The sequence below is a fragment of the Anopheles merus genome, chromosome 2R (assembly GCF_017562075.2).
Source record: "Anopheles merus strain MAF chromosome 2R, AmerM5.1, whole genome shotgun sequence".
NCBI lineage: Eukaryota > Metazoa > Arthropoda > Insecta > Diptera > Culicidae > Anopheles > Anopheles merus.
In genome coordinates this window covers 22,490,830-22,513,581 of record NC_054082.1, presented here as the reverse complement: position 1 = coordinate 22,513,581, position 22,752 = coordinate 22,490,830, and the positions used below count along the sequence as shown (strand labels likewise).

Below are 22,752 nucleotides of genomic sequence, written 5' to 3'. Positions count from 1 at the left end.
AAACAAGACTGCACAAACGCGAATAACACACGTTGTCTAGCGTGCACGGAAGTAGTAGACGACGTTAGATCAACGCTGCACGGTCTTCTTGCAGCTAGCGCAAAGCGAAGGAGGCGAAAACATTCGCTAAAGTGGTAGAGTTGCGCTTCTGCGCTTCGCTCCGCCGTCCGGTGGGGATTGAACGGTGCAGCAAAGAACGTTTGTCTGTGGCGGAGGAAGTCGGGGTAGTGGGCGATGTGCAGTGCTCCTTCCATCAACCTCTCCCCTGTACTCCTGGCAGAGACTGGCAGCACTGGGAAAGAGCGCGGCGCATCGGAAGGAGGTCACACTCCGTGCTGCTGCTCTTTGTCTAGCCCTCCCCTGTCGTGCCACTTCGCTGACACATTACCCTGAGGTATTGCAACTGGCTGCTTCGCCCGCCCGCCAGCTCTGCGGGTATGTGTGTCCGCCGACTTACACGCCGTACGCCTGGCCTTTGATTATATCTTGCCGGCACGCTGGCCCAGACCTAGGCACAGTTCCAAAGCATCAAGAGAGCACACTGCAAGAGGGGTGGTGGTGCCCGGTGTAAGCGACCGATTGAAAGCGAAAGTAGTGTACACACATGCCCGCGTACCGACGACCGGCGTGTGTTGACCGACCGACCGACTAAGTGCTCGGCAAGATGTAGAAGAGAGTGCAAATGCCGGTTAGATTATCGCATGGCGTATGGAGTACGTTTTAAGATGCACAACACTATCATCGCTTTCCGTCCGTGGTGAATTTCCGTGGAGATTTTTATTTTTTATACCACACTGCCTTTAAAGTGTCAGGTTGAATGAATGTACATTTGATGTTGAGCATTTGGTGAAAATGAAACATCATACAATACTTCGTTTAATGTTCTCAACATGTCGTTTAAGTTATTCTACTGAAGTTCTTTAAAATTAACACTTATATTATGCCATAAATATGGTATGCTCTTAAATACATGGATATAGATATTTAAGATAGATTGATTTAAGATATTGAGAACGATGATGTGTTCTGCAGTGTTACAATTTAGAAGGAAATAATTTAAACAAGACCAGCGGTCGGCCAACATTGCGACCCAAAGAGCCAAACTCTACAAAAATGTTCGTGGAGTTTAACGTGAACAGCCAAATCGTCAAACTTTGTACTTTGCCGTTCGCAGCAAATAGACTATGATCTATGTAAGGTTTGAAGATATTGTAAGGTATGTAAGGTATTGAATTGTTTGATCTGTATGATTGCATTGCATTAAAGTGGTATTTGCATAAGATTAAGACTTTATCAACTTTACTTTTCTATATGTTCTGCGCAGTGTCTGAAACAATAATCCATCTCCAACTCAGATATCAGTATGTGCAATTGTGTTATAGTTGTGGAAATAATACTCTTTTTATTACAGAAGAAATACGAGGAGCGATTACTGAGTTCAATAAAAAAGTTCATACAAATAAAGAAAGTAAAAAAAAATAAATACAGTGGAACGCCGTTTATCCGGGCTCATCGAGACTCGACCTCGCCTTTTTAATGATTTTCTGTGACTTCTGTGGCTGATTTGGACCACGCGTGTAGGCGCTGGCATTCAGTTTTTAGGAACTAGATATTTATTCAATAAAAATAGTTGACATTTGACATGCATCGTAGTGTTTTTCCTTATGACAATGTGCTCTGAAAAGGGTTTTTTGTTAAATATCCTCCTGAGCACGGTAATGTCACTTTTGTATTGGAGCTGTTATTTCTCAATAGCTCGGATATGTGGGCAGCCGAATCAATGGTAAACGGCGTCCCTTTGTAGTTGTATGATGTTCCTGATCGTATGTACAATGCTGCCACACTTGCCGGATTGCTTTTAAAGTATCCTTTGGTTTCTCTGAATTTACATGAAGTATGCTTCAACACTCATAGGGTTTTTTTGCAACACGCTAAATCAGCTAAAGCAAACCTATGGCAACGGTTCCAACGCATCGCCCATCATTATATCTTTGACGGCGCGTCCAGAGTCCCGTTCCCCGATGCACCCACACACGCCCCCCCCCCCCCACCGAACAAGTAAGTAATAGCTAAAATATTTGCATTATAATTCCCGGACACAGCCAAAGCCAGACGACAAAGAAGAGAACACAAACTTAAAGAAACAAGAAGCACCATGCAGCGCGGGCAAGCGACGAAACGAACTACAAAAAAAAACTCTCCCCCGGACGAAAAATAGCTGAAAAGAGGAGCGCAAAAAACGATTGCCATTATTCAGTCTAGCGGGGACTCGGGTGAGGGGCAAAAAGGGAGGAAGAGGTGGGTCCACCCGTCTGGAAGAAACACGTCCCCAGTGGGAATGATGTGCGTCTGGTGTCTAGCGAACGGAACACTGAGTTAATCAGTAAAAAAAAAAAACACACACAGCAAGAAGACATCTACTGCCTGCAATAGATTTGTGTGCGAACGTCAAGATTTGACCGCGGTGCTTAATTTTGTCTTGCATGCCCACCCCTCGGCACATTGGCACATTCCTCCACTCCGCCAAAACCGACCGATGCACGATCGTCATCGTTTTCTAGCTCCCCAAAGCGCAACGTTCCAAATCTAACACGATGTGCAAGGGGGCACACCAATACACACAAAACACATGGGAGCGCGGGCGCGATAAAACCAAACGAAAACTAAGCAAGGCAAAAAAAGGCCCACCCCAAAATCAACACACCACTTGATCGCCACCCGTTGATGTCAGCGCGCGCGCATGTGTGCGTCTGGTTCTATGCGTGCGCGCAAGTTGCTTGTTGCAATTTCGGCTGTTGTTTTCTTTTCCTTCTTCCTTGCCGTCGGCCGTGTGTCGGGGAGAGGAGGCCGGACGGTGGTAGACAGGGGGGGGGGGGGCAAGGTTGCCGCACCACCTCCCTTGGTCGAAAATGTATATGCAGCAGCGTCACCACCACCATAGCAAGAAAAAGAACCGCAACTTGCATTAGAATGCCAAAAATAGAGCGAAAGAGACGGAGAGTACTGAAGATTGGTTTGGTGGTGGTGTTGGTGGGTAGATAAAGAGCCAAGCTCTATTCAACCGCCACTCTTCCCGAGCCTCTCTTTCAGTGCTTTAAACCCTTCCCCAAACCATCCCATCTTCCCCAAGTTGCCTTCTTTTCTTTTCACGTCGACAAAGACAAGCGCGCAGACAGCCGGGAACGACGAACGAGCCCTCCGCACAACCCGGTCACACACAGTTAGGTTTATCTGGCTTGCAGGCCGACCGGGCCAGCCCGCCCCGTCCTTCTGGCTCCGCTCCCGGTGCGCTCCAAGGGGCGATATGCGCGAGCGTTGAGCAGGAAAAGGAAGCGCGAGTGCGAATGAACTCCAACGCGCGCATCAAACACACGACACGAGTTTCCCCTCCTCTCAAACACCACCACCCCGTTTCCTCCCCAACACAATTCTCTATCTCTCTCAAACACACTCTCTCTCTCATTCACCCCAGGCTCCTAGGCAAGTTGGGAGCAGACGATCTAATCATATCGCATAGTTGCTGCTCCCGTGCTGCTGCTGCTGCGTCTGCCACAGAGAGCGGCCACGGTGCAACGCGCTAATGCGCTTGAGACTCGCGTTCAAGGTCAGAGACACACACACACACACAGGGGGCGAATGATTTGATCGTTTGCCTTTTTTTCTCTTCTTTTTGGCTGTTTGTCGTTTGGCACTTTTTAGACCAGCGCTACATTTGTTTGCGGTTAGCAGTGTGCGTGTGTGCAGTGTGTTTCTATGCAGCTCGCTGTTTTTTCTTCTGCTTCTTTCTCTAAACTCAATCTTTCTGCTTTGCTGCCGGCGGGTGGGGGTTAGTAGTGCGGCAGCAGTAGCAGCACCGTGTGTCTGTGTTGGCTTTTTTTTTATTTATGGTCCGGGGGTCCTCCGTCGTTTTCTTTCTGTCTTGTGCTCGGCTTGACACGGCCGCACCACACCATTTGGTTAGATTTCAAGGTTACATTAGAGCCGCTATTAGGAGGAGAGCTAACCAGCCGGGAACGCGGGGGGGGGGGGGGGAGCGCGATGTCTAGCCGGGTGGTGGCCCAGCGACGGGCCCAATGCAATAGGAACCGCGTGGAATTGGATGGATGTTTTTTAGCGTTGCAAAACCAACAGCAAAAAAAATTGGTCTGCACTTTTAGAACACGACTTAGGCGAACACACAAACAAAAGCGAATTGGAATGGTTTCTCGGTAAGCGTTAGCAATGCTGCGTGGTCCCCCGATGCATTTCGAAAGCAGTAGGAAATTTGAGAGCAAATTGAAAAGAGCTAAAATATGCCCCCAACAAAAAAAAACAAAAAAGGGTTAATTCCTGTGGGACATTAACTATCTTTTTTCTGCTTCAAACTCGTCTCTAATATAAAAAAAAAAACTTAATATTCATAAATTTCAAAATGAGCGTTGGCGAAGTTCAGCTTAGCTCCTTTGCGATCTTGTGCAAACATTTTGGAAAGAAAAAAGAAAATTCAGCGAACCTTCTTCGGTGCCTTTTTCTTTGCTTCTTTCGTCCAGCCCACATTTTAAACGCGCTTGGAGCGATTAGACTGTCCCCCTAACGACCGCAACAACAACAACACACACACACACGCGCACCAACCCCACATTGCAACCCAAACCAAAGTTCGATGACATTTGGGCGAATGCAAAATTGTACCATTTAGTCAACATGCTCCGCCGCAGCAGCAGAACAACACGCCCGGCAGCGTAAACAACGGGAACCGATAGAGCTTTGGGGGAGAATGCACCACAACACCTGCTTCCCGACCCCCCCCCCCCCACCACCAACCATCTTCTCTTCACCCACCCTGCTACCCCTCCACCCAAAGAATGGGGGGATACTTAAGATCACGCGCTCCTCGACTCCACTCACCGATGGGCCGATGGACGACGATTGTGCAGCAGCAGCAAGAGTGTGAAACGTTGTTTGCCTTCCTCCTCCTTTCCTTCTCGATTGGTCAAAAATTCTGGGACCAAATTTCAAAACAACCTTTTCTTCCTTTTTCTCGTGTCTGTGTATGTGTGTGTGAGCCCAGAAAATTTCAAGTGCCGGCCGAGGACGATGATGATGATGAAGGGAAGTGAAGCGTGTATGTCAAGGGGAAATGCATTCTACGGCAGGGAGGGAAGGGGGGGGAGAGCTTATGCAGAATGCAAAAGAATGAAAAAAGAAAGAAAGAGAGCACACACACACACACACACTGGGGCGCGCAGAAACTGGCTTGACCTGCTCTGCTGGGGCGGCGGCTCTCATCGTCGGGGGGGAGTGAGGAGTGTGCCACCCGGCAGTATTTGCCAGAGGGAGAGAAAGACAGAGAGCGAGAGATTGACCACCGTCCACAAACCTCAGAGTGCATTGACATCACTTCCCAACATCCCCCGGGGTTTCACATTTCAACGCACCCCGCGCGCGCGACGAAGTGTGCGTCAATGACGTCGCCGAAAAAAAAAAGGAATACAATCCTCTATTTATATTTGACAGAGACGTGTTGCGGTGTGTTTGCCTCACACCACCACCAGGTCCATCCAATATAAAAGACTTCTTTTTCGCACCAAAAACCAAACATCCCAAACTTGCGCCGTGTCAAAATCATGCTGCGAAGAATGGGGCGCGCAACAGCAGCAGAGCCGCACGCAAACATTCGCACGAACATTTCTTTTGCATTATTCTATATTTATTTTCTCTCTCTCTATCTCTCTCACCCGGCACTGCATACCTCTTGCGAGATTTGCGCCCGTAGCCCTTGCACGGTCGCCGCTATATCTCGCGGCGGCGGCGGCGACAAACGCCTTGGAAGGAAGAAAAACACACACTAAATACTCCACACAAACTCGAGAGCGCGCGCCGGTGGAGAGATTTCTTCAGAAAAAAATAACGCCCAAAAAAGGCAACAACAAAAAAGAAGCAAACTGTATCCGCAACAAATTAGGTCAAACGCAGTTGGAACACAAACCTGTCCCCCCCCCCCTCGGGCTGCTCCCTCTCCCCACTTGTTGTCCGGCGGCTTTTAAAGTGTGCAAGATTGCATTTGGTGTGCAAAAGATCCTTGCTCTTTCCCCGCGTGCTTTCTCTTCCCCAGGTCACTGACGGGGGCAGGCAGGGGAGGGGGGGGGGCTGTACTCATGTTTAAAGTATTGGTTGGAGCAGCGCATACATTGAACACAAACTCCATTTGTCTGCTCTATTGATACACAAGCGCGTGAACGCGTCTTAGTTGCAGCGATGCAGCGGTTTTTGAATAATATTTCCAGCCGGAATGAGTCAGTACTGTGTTAGCACATGCAACAAAATGGGGGCAGTATGCGGACAAAGGTGACCGCTCGCTAATGTTTTTAATGGAGTTAAATAAATCATGAAGTATTTAGTTGTTGTTTTTTTTTTAATAACGAAGAGGCCTTTCGTTACATTTAAGAAAAAAATGTTACATTTATTCTTCTTCTTTGGCACAACAACCGTTGTCGGTCAAGACCTGCCAGTACTCACTAATGAAGTGAGCTTGGCTTTCAGTGACTTATTGTTACCATAGCAGGATAGTCAGTCCTACGTATGGGGGCACGGTCTATTCGGGATTTGAACCCATGACGGGCATGTTGTTACGTCGTACGAGTTGACGACTGTACCACCAGACCGGCCCTGTTACATTTATTAATTCGTATAAATGAATTACTTGCATTGATCGCTTGAGGTTTCATAAATGCGTTGCAACCGTTCTTATGTATATAATACTTAAAACCCGTTTCAAACATATCTGACACAACCGCATAAATACATTACTCTTTTAGAAATAATCGCTTCTACACGACATGCATTATGTGAAGATAAAAAAAAAACCTCGACAGAAATGTCACACAAAACACGTTTCCCATTATATGTATTTTTCCATCCCTAAGAGGGACACAAGCAAGCAGCCGGCTCCTGCACCAACCCAACCAAAAAATAATAATTAAAAAAAACTACCACGCACCCCAAACCACACATCTTAAAAGACACCAATCGAGTAAAAAAAAAAGAAAGAAAAGATCTGCAAATCATAAAACGGTAAAAGCTTGATGCCTATTTCTCTTCTCTTATTTGTGCCCTTTCAAGTCGCTGCCCGGCGGCATTGCATCACTAAAATGTCAGCAACCCCCCCGCACCCCAACCATGCGGATAACACAATCGTCATGTGCGTACGTGATTGATCCACAGGCGGAGTTATAGTGGGGAACACGAAATACCAGTAGGGCAGCACGGGGGCAGAAGCTGACCTACCTTTCTTGCCTACGTTCAGCAAGGACGCGCAACACTCCCCTTCTTACGGTACTAAAATTAACAACTATCCACTAAACCATGGTGGTGTTTGCGTATGCTTACATGCTCATTTTATCATTTTCATGCAATTCGCACACCTCCCCTAGTGGTGGCGATTCAACATAAAATAGAGAAATAAATTTCAAAATAAAAATAAAGGCACGGATTTTTTTTGTGAAAAAAAAATCCTTCACAAGTAAGACGTTAAATATTTTAATTTCTGTTAAAAACCCCTCCACCACTGACACCACACGCACATTGACGAAATACCTTAAGACAGTGAGCGAACGAGCGTGCGCTGTTATTGAACACAGCCATCGAGCGCGTATCGGATTATTTTCAAACAGATGGAATACATTTCAAGGTGGATTTGTCCATGTGCAGCATGCTCGAGTTGCTTCGTAGCCGTTGTTATAAAAAGCTCCGATTTCTGTTTTCCCTGTGTGCCGCACAAATTGTGCAAACCCACCAATGCAATTCGGCAGGCCAGGGGCATCGACGACTGATTGCAATCACTTTCACTAAAAACGACACGTGACATGGCACACAGCACGGCAAAAGATGACAGGTGGGTGCATCGGTGCATCACGTGATGCAAGGCGCTAAGAAGTGCACCCAAACGGGAATGAAGGACAGGCGAATGCGGACAAATATTTAAAAAAAATACATTTATTTCTTATTTACCTATTTTTCCGAGCCCGTGATCGAGTAACTTCAAGTGACACAATTACAAAATCTACCAACCAAACGCTTCCAATAATGTTGCCGTTTATACAGCCTTACAGAGATTTTGTTTCCTATTGTGATTGTTCACCTCCTTACTATGCACACGGTTGCAATGAACTGACTAATGGCTGTTTTTCACCTCTACCGGTGAACATTGCATTTACAGCGGGGTTATCTCTTCCACGCTTTCCAGCGATCGGATGGAAACTTTCTCCAAATTATTCGTGCCCAAAATCGTTGACCCAACCATTGAAAAAGGCCAACAACACACAAAAAAAGGTACGAACAAAACAGCATCCTTTCCAAACGCGATCACTCACCCGGGGGACTCCTCCTCTCGCTCTCTCTCTCTCTCTCTCTCTCTCTCTCTCTCTCCTACAGCATCCACACAACACTCAAACTGCATCCTTTTACATCTTGGCCCATTCGATCGGGGCTTATGCTTTGTGTGTGATTTTCTCCTTTCATGAGTTAATGCACCAAAACCGCTCGTGTGTGTGTTTGTGTGGATGAGAAAGGCCAACAACAACAACAGCAAAATCGATCGATCAAAGTCACAAACGATCGCAGGAGGCAACAGTCCGTGACGATGCCAGCGCAGGAGAGCATTAGCAAGCGCGATGCACATGAACATTGAACCACGAAGGATGAATAGGAGAAAAGTGGAGTGAAGAAACCGAATGCAACAGAAAGACAAGGCGACCCGACGACGACGGTCCCATATTTGCAGCAAAAGGCAGCAACACTATTGGGCAACACGACACACACACACCGTCGCCATTTCGGTCGCTACAATCTGGCGCACCACACGATCGCACTTGGTACCCCAGGACCGTCGTTGTTGTCCTGTCGCCGCCTGGAAGAGTGCAAAAAGGGCCCGAATAAAAAACGTAACTACCAAAAGGAAACGGCACCATACGCCCAGGAGCTGCAAAAAGACGAACGCATCCATTCCCATCATGGAGAGCTTGGGCGCGCACGAGAGGCTCGCGGGATCGGTAATGATGCACAGCAGCGAAATGCACCTTTTCAGCTAATGCAACTGCATACACAGACACAAAACGACAAAATCGTGGGGAATAAACCTATCCGATCACACCGGTCCGCGCAAGAGGAGGCCTTAAAATATAACCCACGAGTGAGAGTCAATAAAAGGAAACCGAATGGAAAATCAACAAAAACACGCAAACGCGCACCGTGTCCCGCGATCCTTGCCTTCCCTTGTGGGGCGTGCAGAAGTATGTCAAAGAGTTTTGCAACTTGAAACTTAACCACACACACACACAACGTCCTTCTCCTCGCGGCTCTTGAGACACTAGAGGTTCGTAGTCATATGGAAACGGACAAAACCTGGCACGGGGAAAGAGATGGAGAAACTAAAATTATGATGTGTGATTGTACAAGGTGGACGAGAGCCACCGGAGGTCTTCAAAAATGCAGGATGCAATCGTCTTTGGCCGGCAAATCGACGAATCGCTAAATTGCATCCTGATGTGGCACGTTTTTCAGCTTTAGGCTGCGCCGTTACAGGGCTCCTTGCTTGTGTAGAGAAATTTGTGGAAACCGAGTTTTGGTAATATACATCAACTGCATTACACATTTATGTTTTCTTTCCCAGACTCACACTATTTTGGATAGTTCGGGGTAGATGCTGCGTACAAGACCGGATCCGGGTCTCCTTGTGTCTCTAGCTCTCTATCTCTTCTTCTGTGTGTGTGTTTGTCTTGTAGTCACGATATCCCACCGAATATCTTGTGTAAAGAACCGGTTTTTTGTCTCTGGTTTGCCTCCTTTCGGGAAGGATCGCAACACATTGCACCACCGAAAACACAAAAATGCACATTTTAACGAGGCCGTCGTACCACCAAAGCACCGATATTTACGACCAGATCACCCAGGGGGAAACTGGATATGTTCGGTGCAGATAAATCTAAATTGCTAGAAGGTTCACGAATTGTAAAAATATTGCAGTCCTCATGCGGTATTGGAAATGCATTAAAGCGAGATAGAAATTGCTGATACTTGCATTCCAAAGGCCATTGTGATAATATCACAGTAACAACAAGTTATTATGCCACTTATTCCATTTTACACAAAAAATCAGTGTTAAAACCATGTGTACAAATCCAAACTACAATGCTCTGTACAATAATGGGTTGTATAAAAGGGACATAAATGGAGTATACTTTGTTTTTGTTCGTCTTGCTACTCAATTCAAAGAAGTTAGCAAAAGTAAAACATTACAATTTGACGTCTTATAGTGCAATAAATTTGTGCATAAGCTTGTGATCCAATGTGATCTTCATCTCTCATCCCTGCTGGATAACCATACCAAAGAAAACCATGAACTAGTTTAGCTCGACCACTTTTCCACCAGCCAAAAAAGCAAAGCTGTCGTTCGGGTGACACAAAGGCGAAGAGATAGAAAGATAGAGCGAGAGAACGAGAGTGCTCGAGACAGGGCCAGAGAGCCGTCCGGGCGAATGTCCAATAATTTCAACGCCCCGAAACGAAATGGCAACGACCTCCGAAATTGTGGGCTTGCTGAAAAACTAAAACTGCACTCGCCCTCCCTCTATGCAAGCGAGCGTTTCCTATGCGGTATAGTGTGGCAGCAGGCAACACAGATACACCGGCGTAGAGCCATTATAAGCGATGCATCTTGGGCATCGTCATCATCATCATCATCATCACACAAGATCACGACACGAAACCTGTTATTGAAGACCAACCTGTGCCTCCGGTGCAGAGATGGGAGCGTCGTGTGTCTTCCAACGCCAAAAAAAGCCGTCCCGTCCGTGCGCCAACTGCTGTCCAATACTGCAACAGAGAGAGAGAGAGAGAGAGAGAGAGAGAGAGAGAGAGAGGAGAGAGAGAGAGAGAGGGGGGGGGGGGGGAGATACAAAAGAAAGAAAATCAGAAATTGGTTAATTTTTCTTGCTGCAAGATACACTCGAGAGTTCGTTGGTCGAAAACAGGCCCTCCAGGGAGAAGAAAGCATTTTATGAGAAAAAGAGAAAAACACACACACACACAAAATGGCTAAAAAATGTACACAAGTCTCTTTTTGAAGTTTCATCGGTTTCGGTCATTATTTTCCCTACATTGAAGCACGGAGAGTTCCGCTGTTGTGTGTGGCTGTTGCTGCATTTGGAGGAGCGGATGTTGCTGCTGTTGAGGGGGTAATTACTAAATTTCTTTCCCAGCCATTTGCACCCCGCGCCATAGGTATGTGTGTGTGTGTGTGTGGGTTCGGGGGTGCTTTTTGCTCTCTAGAAATGACCCAGGGAACCATTTTTCCCATTGCAAGCGTTGGCACGGCAGGCAGGATGGCGAAAATTGCCGACAATATTTGTCCCGGTTCACTTGCCACGGTGCATTTTAATGGGACACACAACACTACACACAGGGCAGCGCTAAACAACAACAACAACAAAAACATGATCCAGGAGAAAGGAAATGCAAGAGAAAGGGTGGTAATTTTGGGCACATAAATTGCCTTTTCGACAAGTGTAGAGAAATATAATTAGGCAAACATCATTATTTTACAGATGATGGCCGAGAAAAGGCAAAGGATCTTATGGCATATGCAATTAAAACGAACACAAATGTTGTTCATAAGGCAAAAAGAAGTGTCATTCAATCATTTACCTACACACAATTCGCTTCCAAATCATGAAATGGTAGAGATTGTGCATTCAAAATGGACGATACTAGGCGAATTTGCGAAGTGAAGACGAAGGGAGAAACACCACACCAATACATGGCGGAACCACCAAATGCAGCCACCAAAACGTAGAAATCGAATGAAAATAAAAAAAAATAGTGACGACACCCCTTCCCTCCCTCTTCGCTCGATGAAAGTTTGCAAGTTTAGTTGAATCAAGTTTCACGTAACTAAACGAAATGGGTGAAAGAAATAGTGATAGCAGCAACAACAACAAATGCAGCACTCCAAAAACTACTGCACTACTCTAATTGGCTTGCGCCGCACCAAACTAAACCCATCTTGATCGCAACCAACTTCCTTCCCGCAAGCAACCCCTGAAACAAGCCTCCTGTTCCACTTCAAATCGACTAGCAAAAGCTAACAAACATATATACAATGGATCCCATTTTTTTCAAAATATATATTTTGGAGGTTTGCTACACCCCAATTGCTCACTGCCTACAGAAGAGGAAAAGGTACGGGAGGAATGGGCAGAGAGCGAGAGCGCACTGCGCACACAATTTAGGCCCAATTTTGATTTTCTGCACTGGCGGCGCACTGCATGTTGTGTGCATCGCAGCACACGCACACACAGAATGCAGCCGCTTTTTTTTTCGTCTGCCAAACCTGCACTGTTTTTTCGGTGGTTCCATGTTTCTTCCACTCGGTTGCGCAAACAAACCCACACACACACAAACATTGGGATAGAAAGAAAGAGAGAGAGAGAGAGCCATAGGGTGTGTTGAATATCGAGCCGGTTGCGCAGCGCTGCACTACACACACTGCACAAAAATTCCACTTTTTGGTCATTGACCTCGTGATGTGTGCCCTTCCCCCTCCCCTTGCTTCCTCCACCCTCCGGCGTCCAATGGACGCTTTGGTCTCTTCTCGCGATCGAATTCGCTCCCGCCTGACCCACCGCAATACACACTCATCATCATGTTGATGCCGAGCCACCACCACCACCCCCCCTAAAGGATAGAAGGAGGTTGACCACCAAATGCGCAAACCTAACCTCTTCCCTGTTCCCTCCTACTGAAACCCCCACACACACACACATTCAAAAGTTTCAAAATCTCACGCCACATTCGTAGGACGTTTTGTACATGGCCACTTAAAAAAAAAATCTCCCCCTTCTCCTTGTGTTTTCGAACGTTCGAAATAGGTTGCCAATGCATCGGACTGCCCCCGGGCAAGGGGGGCGGGATGGAGAAGGATGGCTTGGGCTAAGTAGTGCATCGTCTTATGCAGAAAGAAGGAAGAGGGAAAGAGAAACACAACGCATTAGAGCGATCGATCAAAGCGGGACAGATGAAGGAGCGGAAGCAAGCAAAAGACTCAAAAAAACACTAACTCACACACACACACACACACACACACACACACACACACACACACACACACACACACACACTGTTCCAAGTTTCAAGTATGTCAAACATACGCACACACAGTCGCATGGGACGATAGCACCTAACACACTCGGGTCCAACTTGTAGTCGTCTTGCAGATTGCATGGATGATTTAAAAAAATAAATACACACACACACACACACACATCACCCTATACTGCGCTTGTAGCTGTGCATGTCTCTGAGAGGCGTTTCACCACAAAACCATTGCTGCGCTCTGTTGTCCGAAAATTCACCACCCGAAATAAAAATTGCACACAAACTCTTTTGCGCACACACTCCCCCCCCACCCCCCTCCCCTTACTGCACTTCTACATCGTAACACACAACACAATTGCAATTTTTGTCCCTCCCCCTCCTCCACACAACAACCCCCAAAAAGATAACCGCATGGATTGTATAGTGCGCGCACACACACACAGACACAGAGAGATGTTGTCGTAAGCCACCATGCGTCCGCTTCTTAGGGAATGCGTGACGCGCGCGGTAAGCGCACGAGAGTGTGGTCGCGCAACGCATCTGCGCGAACGAGATAGGGAGCAGTGTCGAAATTGTGCATCCATTGCACACCTATACCAATGCACAAATGCATACATAGTATTGCTGTATGTGTGTGTGTGTGTGTATTGGTCATTTTGGGAAGGAAACAGGGGAAAAAGAAATACGCTTAGACGAAAAAAGCTACATTCATGGACGCAACAAGGACTGTGTGTGTATGTGTGTGTGGGTTAGTGCGCTTGTGTGTGCATTGCAAATGCATTAAAACTAATTTGCAACTTAGCCAACATTTTAGTTTGATTTAAGTCTTGCAGTTTTTATAATATTTGTGACGTTGCTGTCACTACTTTTATTTTTTATACAAACGTTATACTTAGAAAATAATATAAAGTGAAATTGAAATAAAAACAGTATATTGCTTTACATTATATTGAATGAGTTTGAATTGTTATTAAATCCATAAGGTAATGATTATTGGGTATAAGCGAATGCTTTTTCCAATTCTCTACATGAATGGGTGCATTAAAAACTGACTCTCTTTTGTTTTATTTTTTATCATTCAACAAACAAAGGCCTTTTCTACATACATATTTGGTTATAGCCGACAATTGACTAGGCTGAAGAAGTCCCTTAGTTTCCTTATTGTTCTAAAATATGATCAAACCAGTAAAATAAACATAAAAACATAAAATAAACATTTTAAACCAAAACCACAAAATACAAAAGATTCCATCTAATGTAAAATGGTATAAGCAGCCCCGCTTCGTAAAACCTATTGCCCTCCGCTCTACTCTCCACAGCACGTTCCTTCTAGAACAAGATATACGCCATACATGGGAGGGCATCGATTTTTCATCATCCGTCAGCCACACCACACCAACACCAGCCAGCCAGCCAGCCAGCCACCATCATTTCTAGCGATCGTTTCCCCCGTTGCTTTGTGTGATCGCTCTAACACTACCACCTTGTTTTGCAGGTCATTGCCCTTTCAAAATTCAACAATCATCAACACCCACCCCCCTCTCCCCTTCCTCTCTCACCGCACCACTCTTTATTCACCACACTTTTCATTCTTTCCTCGCTTCCTCCTTCTTGCATGGCGGCGCCCCATCGGCACAGAAAGAGGCGGAATAATAAATATACATCGCTGGCGCACGAAGGATCTTCGACGATCGGCATCCCTCTAGGGCGGGAGGAGGATGTTGTTCTCTAACTTGTGCGCAAAAGAAGCAGCTCACACCAGCACGCACACTATCAACCTACGGCCCGTGACCTCATAAAATGTGTAGCCAGCCAGCCTTCCCTCTTGCCGTTGTTGCCATTTCGGCGATTGCATCTCGTTCTTCCAAATGATTTACCCTTACTGCAAGTCTTGCCCCTCTAGATTCATCATCAGTACATAGACAGCGTTCATGTGCTGGTCTCGTCGGTAGAGGGTAGGAAGCTCATGCCACTCCACAACCCTGCCCTCCGCCCCAAAAAAAAAAAGTGCATACCACCACAAGCTGCCGGAGGGAGCTGCGAAGCTTGGGGAAGCGCATCAAGCGAATGTCTATCAAGCAGACCCGAATCTCAAAAGGGGGATGAAGGAGGAGGACCCCTTGTTGCTGCTGCTGCCGCTCTCGACAAGATTTAGGAGTAGGCAGAAGGGAGAAAGACCAGAAAGAGAAAAGCAACACTTCCAGCGCGCAGGCAAGTAAAACGGGAACGCAGAGAAGAAGGAAAATGACAACAAAAAAGAAGCAACATTTCCATCTCCAGCTTGCAGCTGAAATGCACCACACCACACAATGGATTCTTTTTTTTTTATTGTAGCCGTCTTCTTATTTTTTTTTAGCAAACAATCGTAGAAGCGTCATGCGGGCGGCAGCAGAGTGTGTCGTTTACATTTGAGGATGCGTTTGACCAGTGGCCTGGAAAAATACGCTCTGTATGTGTGTGTGTGTTTGAGTGTGGTGTGAGTGATACACTACAATCTCTAACAGGAAGATGAGCTGAGACACTATCGAACTCCAAACAAGACTTGGCCATGTACAGTAACGAACAAAAACACGAGATTTTGTGGTTGTGGAACACAGTTACGAGTGAGCGAAATGCGATTTGTTTGAATGGCAATGAGAACAAAGACGGCGGATTACACGCGTTATCAACGGAGCAAAGCAACGACTGCGGTTATCGGGGAGGGTAGCACCATAAAACAGCGCTCCTCTCTCCCCTGTGTTACCACGATGTACTCAGTTAATCTTGTATGTTCTACAGATGTAGTAAAGCTTAGATTAGTGCGCGTACAATGCTGCTTTGCCTAACTTTGTCCGCCCGTTTTGCGATACTGTTACAATTTCCAAGCTGGTACCAACAGTAGCGATGCCACTCTAAAAAAAACTACCATCTCAAATTTGTTTGCCTCAAATTGATTGAGAGCGTGGCCCAGTTACGGCAGACTGGCACTAGTTACGAGCAGCTGAAAAGGTAACCAAAATGTTTTTGATATAACGACAAGAGTTACATTTCCAAAGCTTGCTTACTTAGGGACGGCTCATCGAACAAGACAAACCTCTAAAGACATTGTTTGCATTAATTCCCAACTCTCAGTTGGCGTGTTGCACCTTCGGCCACAAATGATACAGGATCTGTTTCGCATTGAGATTAAAAAACAAATACACACACACACATACTTTTTCACTTTCTTTAGCTGAGCTCATTGGAATTTCCAATCACGCCCGGGTGAAAGTTTTGCTGCGTTGCATAAAAACGCACCGTCTGTACACAATTCGGCACACATATACATACAAGCAGCACCCATCATGCGTAACGGTTGCAGAAACAAAAATCTCCGACTCTTATTATTTACCTGCATATCCGTCTCGCACTGATCACTTATTAATTGTTATCAATATTTTATATCACTAGGCGATTTACTCCAATAAACACAGGAAGAACGTGAAATGGAGATGCCTGGTAGTTTACAAACGAAGTGCAAAAGACTTTTAAAAAATCAAACATTTTACTTCCAAAATATTCTTCTCCAAACAAACCCTTAAAAAAGCTGATGAAATCGTACAACTGTGTTTGAAAGCACATTGAGAGGCGGCTCTCGTATGCCGGCATGTAATAGTTATTTCCCTTTTCTTTTAAATCAACCAACTGAATAGTCTCAAAAAACACACACACACACACTGAAACACAATTCATTGCAATGCAATTGCTCTTCCTCCCCCCGAGATCGGCAGTCGGGAATATATCCGTAGATACAAAAGTGTGCAGCATGCAATGTTCTGTTGCATCCTGCACTTTTCAGCTAAAAGTTTGGCTCTCTCCACCACACACACACACACCTTAAAAAGGGCGAGATGAGAATCGGCCAGCAGCCGAAAAGAAAACGAGTTTTAAACGATGTTTTCCTTTGGCCAGGTAAGACAGACGCACTCGCGCAAGCAGGTTCGGTCTCGGGGCATGGCGGGCGGATGGTAGCAAAAGTGCAATAAAAGGAGGTTAAGGAAGGTTACTTACACACACATACGCGCGCGCACGCCACTAGCATTGTACGGGATTGAATGCGAACTACAAAACCGCTTTTAAAACAAAATAAAGCAAATGGATGGCAAATTGGTTTTGAGCGAATGTTCTGTGATACGTTGTGTTCAGTATAGCATGTAATAAAGAAAAGTGTTACAGGGAATAAACAGTCATTGGATATTGGTGATACACGTTTGTTGTGGTTTTCTCCATGGGCGTAAACCATAATTACAAAATAGTTATTTTAACACGAACACTGACACTATCTTCAATGCGCCAGCTGGCAAAGCTTATGCCAACATTACATTTGATTATTGTGTGCTACTGCTTCAGTTACCATTTTTTCTTTTTATACACAATTTTTTAAGTTTATTTGTATTGAGCTACTCATCGGATTATATATTGAGTATGCTCATCAGGCAAGAAACGTTCGAAAAAAAGAGCGAAACGAAATCCGAAGCGAGCCGCTGATATTAATTGAATTTTTGCTTTGTTGAAAGATAAAACTTATTTAAGTGTGAATGAAATTTTTCATTCCTTTGTGATAAAAACGAACAGAATACAGTGGAATCTCCCTAAGGTGAATCGTCAAGGGACCGTCAACCTAAAGAGATATTCATGTTGAGGAAAACTAATGAAGTTGTTGCTATGAAGATTGCAAGAAACCACCAAAAAAAGCTTGGCATCCGTGGACCAATATTTTTATGAACTGTCGTTCAAACATTTATCTTAGAGAATTTCGGCTGCCAAATCGCGTATGCATCTTATAGAATGTTCGGATTAGAGAGATCTTCATCTTAGAGAAGTGTATAAAATGTATGGAACATGACGGGACCGTCAAAATATTCATCTTAAAGAAACAATTCATCTTGAAGAGACTACATCTTACAGAGATTCACTGTATTTGAAAAATAGTATTGGCACAAACATAAAAACAGTCATGTAGAAGTTAAGATTAAAGCACTCAAAAATCCAATGTACTAATTTGTAAATACAATAAGTTTTAAATTTACATCGAAAGCAGTAAACGAGACATCTGTAGAGGATGTCGTCTGCATATTCGTACTGCTGCTAGTTTGAAATGAATGATTTGAAGGACCCGCTTGCCGAGCTATCTAAAACGAATGCAATCAAGCAAACCGAAATTAACTTCACAAAGCTGTCACGCATTAATTTGAGACGGAACGCCAACTTTACAGCAAGATGCGTGCACATAAGGGATGCACAAAATGGATGGCAAAGAAGTATTTCATTTTCTATGGACGGCGGCGTGAGTGTGTGTGTGCCCAAAAACTGTGTCCCGAAGTCAGCCATTGCTAGCAGCGTAGTCTCTAAAATTGCGTGATTCAGCTGGCAAATGCATTTCGCACACACACACGCACGCGAACAACAAAGCACTGCAAATGCATCGTAGAAAAGCGGTGACTGGTGGACGAAATGGTGAAAAGAAAAAAAAGAAAAACACACACTAAATCCAAATGACATGTAAGACAGATCGCAATGAATACCATAAAAAAACGCACCAACACCAACACACACACAATCTACGAAGGAGAGAAAGACAGATTTTTGGGGGCAAGAAATTGCACTTTGAAGGCAAACCGGGCTCTTTTCCCCTTCTATCCCTTTTTTTTTCTTTTTTATTGGACCCCATTGGGAGGGCCCCGCTCGCCGGCCCAGACCCAGGATGCGCGGTGATGTCGGAGGCGGAGGGCGAACAGGCGGCGGCGGCGGAGAACCGCAACGCAAAAGGAAAATACCAATTTTATTCACCAATTTACAATTTTCGACGAATTTTTAGAGCCACAAAGTGGAGGTCAGTCAGCCAACAGCAACACAAACTGTGCCACAGTCCACCCCTTCTTCCACCCCCTTCCACCTGCCGTTTGGAAATGAATATTGTCTATCTCTACCATCGTTGTACAGGAGAGAGTGAGAGCGAGAGAGAAAAGTCGCGTGTTTTAGCCGTCGTTCGGCCCACCAAACAAAAGTGCATCCCACAGCGACTAACGAAGGAAAAAAAAGATGCAATAAAAATGCATCAAGATGCCCACTTTTTGGGAGGGTTTTTTTGTGTGTGAGCGTTACCCCCCCCCCTTCTCCCCTTTCAACCCCGCCCGCAATAAGTGTAATTTGGCAGGGAAGAAGGAAATGGCAAAAATAGGCAGCCCGAAATACCAGCCTCCCTCGGTTTCCATTCCCACAAACTATTCCCTCCTCCTCACGCCCCTTCAGCTTCCTCAAATGGAAAGCCGGATAAACGAGTTTATGCCAACACAGATCGACCGACACACTCACAGCACAGCACTGCAATGCCATGCCGAAACCCCCTTGCCCCGGTCTTCCCGGAGCGCTAGTGCTCAGAGGAGCCTCTTACTTCAATTCCCACCAACCGGGAGGAGTCGAAAAAACAAGAAGGCAAAGAAAAGAACGCAACCGCGAGCGCAGCAGCGCACACCAAACGCAAACGCACATTTTTGTACGCTCGGGTCGTTCCTGCGTATAACACACTTTTTGCACGTTGTGCTTGCCTTTTGTGTCGATCTCTTTCTCCCTCTCCTCTTCGGTTTTATCTGTTTCTTCAAATCGCTGTGCAATAATTTTGTAGATTTTTGGGGAGAAGCAGCAGCAGCAGCAGCACAACGACGCAAGACGTTTGGCTGGATGGTTTGATTTGTTTGAGGTTTAGAATCTACCTCCTTCATTTTTTTCTGTTGCACTGTTGCAGCCGTCACCACCAGCACAACGCGCAGCCCCCCCTTTGGAGAGCCGGCAAGTTGAAGAGGCGAATGACCACATAAACGCGACCCAGTCCTCGCGCGCTCTTCTTGGTTAGTGGCTTTCGGCGACTTGTTGCATGCATCTTCGCACCGCCGTTCTATTGTATATAGTGCGCGTTGCAGTTTGATCTTTTCCTTCTTGGGTTTAGTTTCGCGAGCACAAGGGATGCACAAAATTTAAAAAAAAGCCAGTCGAATTTGAGAGCGATCGAATGATTTCCGCGGCAAATCCGATCATAAAATAGCTCAATGAAGTAGAAGTGCGTGGTGTTTTCTTTTTTCCCTCCACTTTGTTTCCCCCATTCGGCGCCAGCCCAGTTCCGGATCCAGACAGGGCCGGACCAAAATTAGAAGATATTCTCGTTCGTTTTTACGAGCTCCTCACGAAGGCAATAAACTAGCTAATTTTGAGGTTCCCCTTTTTGGTGGAAATTTAAATTGCCTTTCTTGGTGAGTCTGATGTTTACTTGGTTACATTTTAGACTTTTCGAATCGTACCCTGTTCCCACTACTTACTCCACGGGCAAAAGCTTTATGTTTAAATGTTTTAGGATTTTAATTAACTCGATATGAACCGGTTTTGGACACGTTACGATAAGTGAGATGTAAATAGCTGCAGCAAGTTGCTGAACAGACTTTACTTTTTCTACAATAAATAGCCACAATCGGTCAGTTGCTCAAAACTACAACTTAGTAGCGAGAATACAAGAAGCATACGAGGAAACCTTTATCTTTTTACAAAAGAAAAGCCACATAAATGCATGTAAATTATTAGGCAATACACATGAGGACAGAAGAGAAATAAAAAATTAAATAGTCTAACATCAAAAATTAAAATGTTGAAAACGATCAATCAAACAAATCTATCCAAATAGAACAATTTATAATTCTGACGCGTACTGTACATTTATATAATTGTTTTTTTTTTTTATAACGAACAGGAAAACCAACAATAGTTTGTGTGGATGTTTGTTAAGTTGCTTATAAATCAACAGAAAAAAGAAAGAAAGAAACTAAGCTCATTAATCTAACAGTAACAAACTGATGTTATTCCAATCTGTTGGAGCTAGATTTAGGATCAATACATACGCTTAAAACCAAAATGAATAGGTTAAATATTAAAATTAGGAAACAACAAAACCAATTTAGCGGCACCAAAATGTAGGTCAACTCTGTACGTTAGTAGCGAACAGACACGGTCAAAGTCCGTTTGAGGCATACACAACACTTGCTCTGTCTGCTTCTGGTGCACCCCCGAGTAATATAAGCCGTGCAAGAAGCAGCCATGAACCTGAACGTCTCCCACTTTCATCTCACACTTTTTTATCGGTCTCGCATGCACACTACTCGTGGTTATCGCGTATGACCGTTGAAGCTGGCGGTGCACGAACAACAGAACCACGTGCAAGATGAAATATGCTTCTTGGCAACCCTCCGCTACACGTTTCACTAGCAAAAAACGAGTCGGCAATCGGAAAACACTGGCAGCAGTGCAGTGAAAAAAGCACGTGACTCCCACGACAGCCATTGATGACGATGATGATGATGATGGCGTTGCCGGCAAAGAGGACCGCATGCATTCAGCAAACAACACGACCATGGCGACTACGATTACCTACTGCGCTGCCTGCGCGAAACTATTTCAACTATCCCCCCTCCCGAGCCAACCAACACGACCATACCAGTGTAACGGCACGCGTATGGCAAGGTACGGCAAGAGAACAAACAACGCCACGCATTCTATATCAGACACTTGCACAAAAAAAAGAACAGGACAGAGACGAGGAGCAATGCAAAGCAGCAAGAACAACAAATCCTACCCAACCTTCACAGCGGAGACCCCATATGTCGTTCGCATTCACTGCCCTAGTGCACTTGAGAGTGTGAGCGCGCACACCCCAAACCACCACCGCCGCCAACGTTCGCGCGACACAAGCACATATCGGGTGCAGTGTGCAATTGCAGTTGCGATTGCCGCCTCACCAACAACAGCGGGAGCAAGAACAAAAAGTGCTACTACGGCATACGTACCAATGTCCGTGCGCATAGCACATACTCTCTCTCCTGCTGCTGCTGCTGCTGCTGCTGCACTTGCAACGGGAACGGCGAAGTCGACGACGACGACGACCACGACGACGACAACAGGGGCAGAGAGGCAAGCAAGATGCATCGGGATCGGGTGTATTTCTCTGAGTAAAAACCACTCACGCCAGGTGCTGAGGGCAAGGGTTGGGAAAGGGCGTGGCACGGACGCGCGAAGTGTTTTCATTCATCACGCAAAGCACGGAAAGGAAACTGCCGGCATGCAGCAGCAGCAGCAGGATTTTCATTCATAAGTTCTTCTCTCCGCGTGGTACATGTGGTTCCGCGCTCACACTGTGTGCATGGCTCGCCTCGTTCTCTTGTGTGTGTGTGTGTGGTTGGCTGGCTTTTTTGCTTCACCACGATGTCTATCCCCGGCGCACTCCCAACCGCCACCCTACCGACGAAACCGACGATGCGGCGCACACGGGCACAGAACACGGCAACACACAGGTTTTTGCACGCTCTGGGCCCTGCAAGTGCAAGTGCAGGAGCGTGCAGCGACCACGTGTGTATGCGTGTGTACTGCATAGTGCAATTGTCAATGCGCTCTACTATCACTATTTTTAGACACGACCACCTACTGGCCTAGGCGAACGGGTGCGCACTATGGCACGGTCGTCGCTTCGCTAGCTATCTCGCGTGCCGGGCGCGCGCTTTCGCTTTCTCTCGCTCTAAGGGCGCTCGGGCCCGGGGTAGGGTTTGTTCTACTCTCGCTGCACTT

At 45.8% G+C, this 22,752-nt stretch overlaps 1 protein-coding gene across 9 annotated transcripts in view; it reads right to left on the bottom strand.

Annotated features, from left to right (window-relative positions):
* The window catches only part of LOC121590696 (broad-complex core protein), a 114,518-nt gene that overhangs the window by 86,124 nt on the left and 5,642 nt on the right, over positions 1-22,752 (bottom strand). For 8 of the 9 annotated variants that reach the window (XR_006004469.1, XM_041910583.1, XM_041910591.1 and 5 more), the window contains one exon: positions 10,764-10,851. The exons of the other annotated variant lie outside the window; for it this stretch is intronic. The gene's annotated coding sequence lies outside the window, so the exon portion shown is untranslated. The remainder of the gene's footprint in view (positions 1-10,763; positions 10,852-22,752) is intronic. 9 annotated transcript variants of the gene reach the window in all.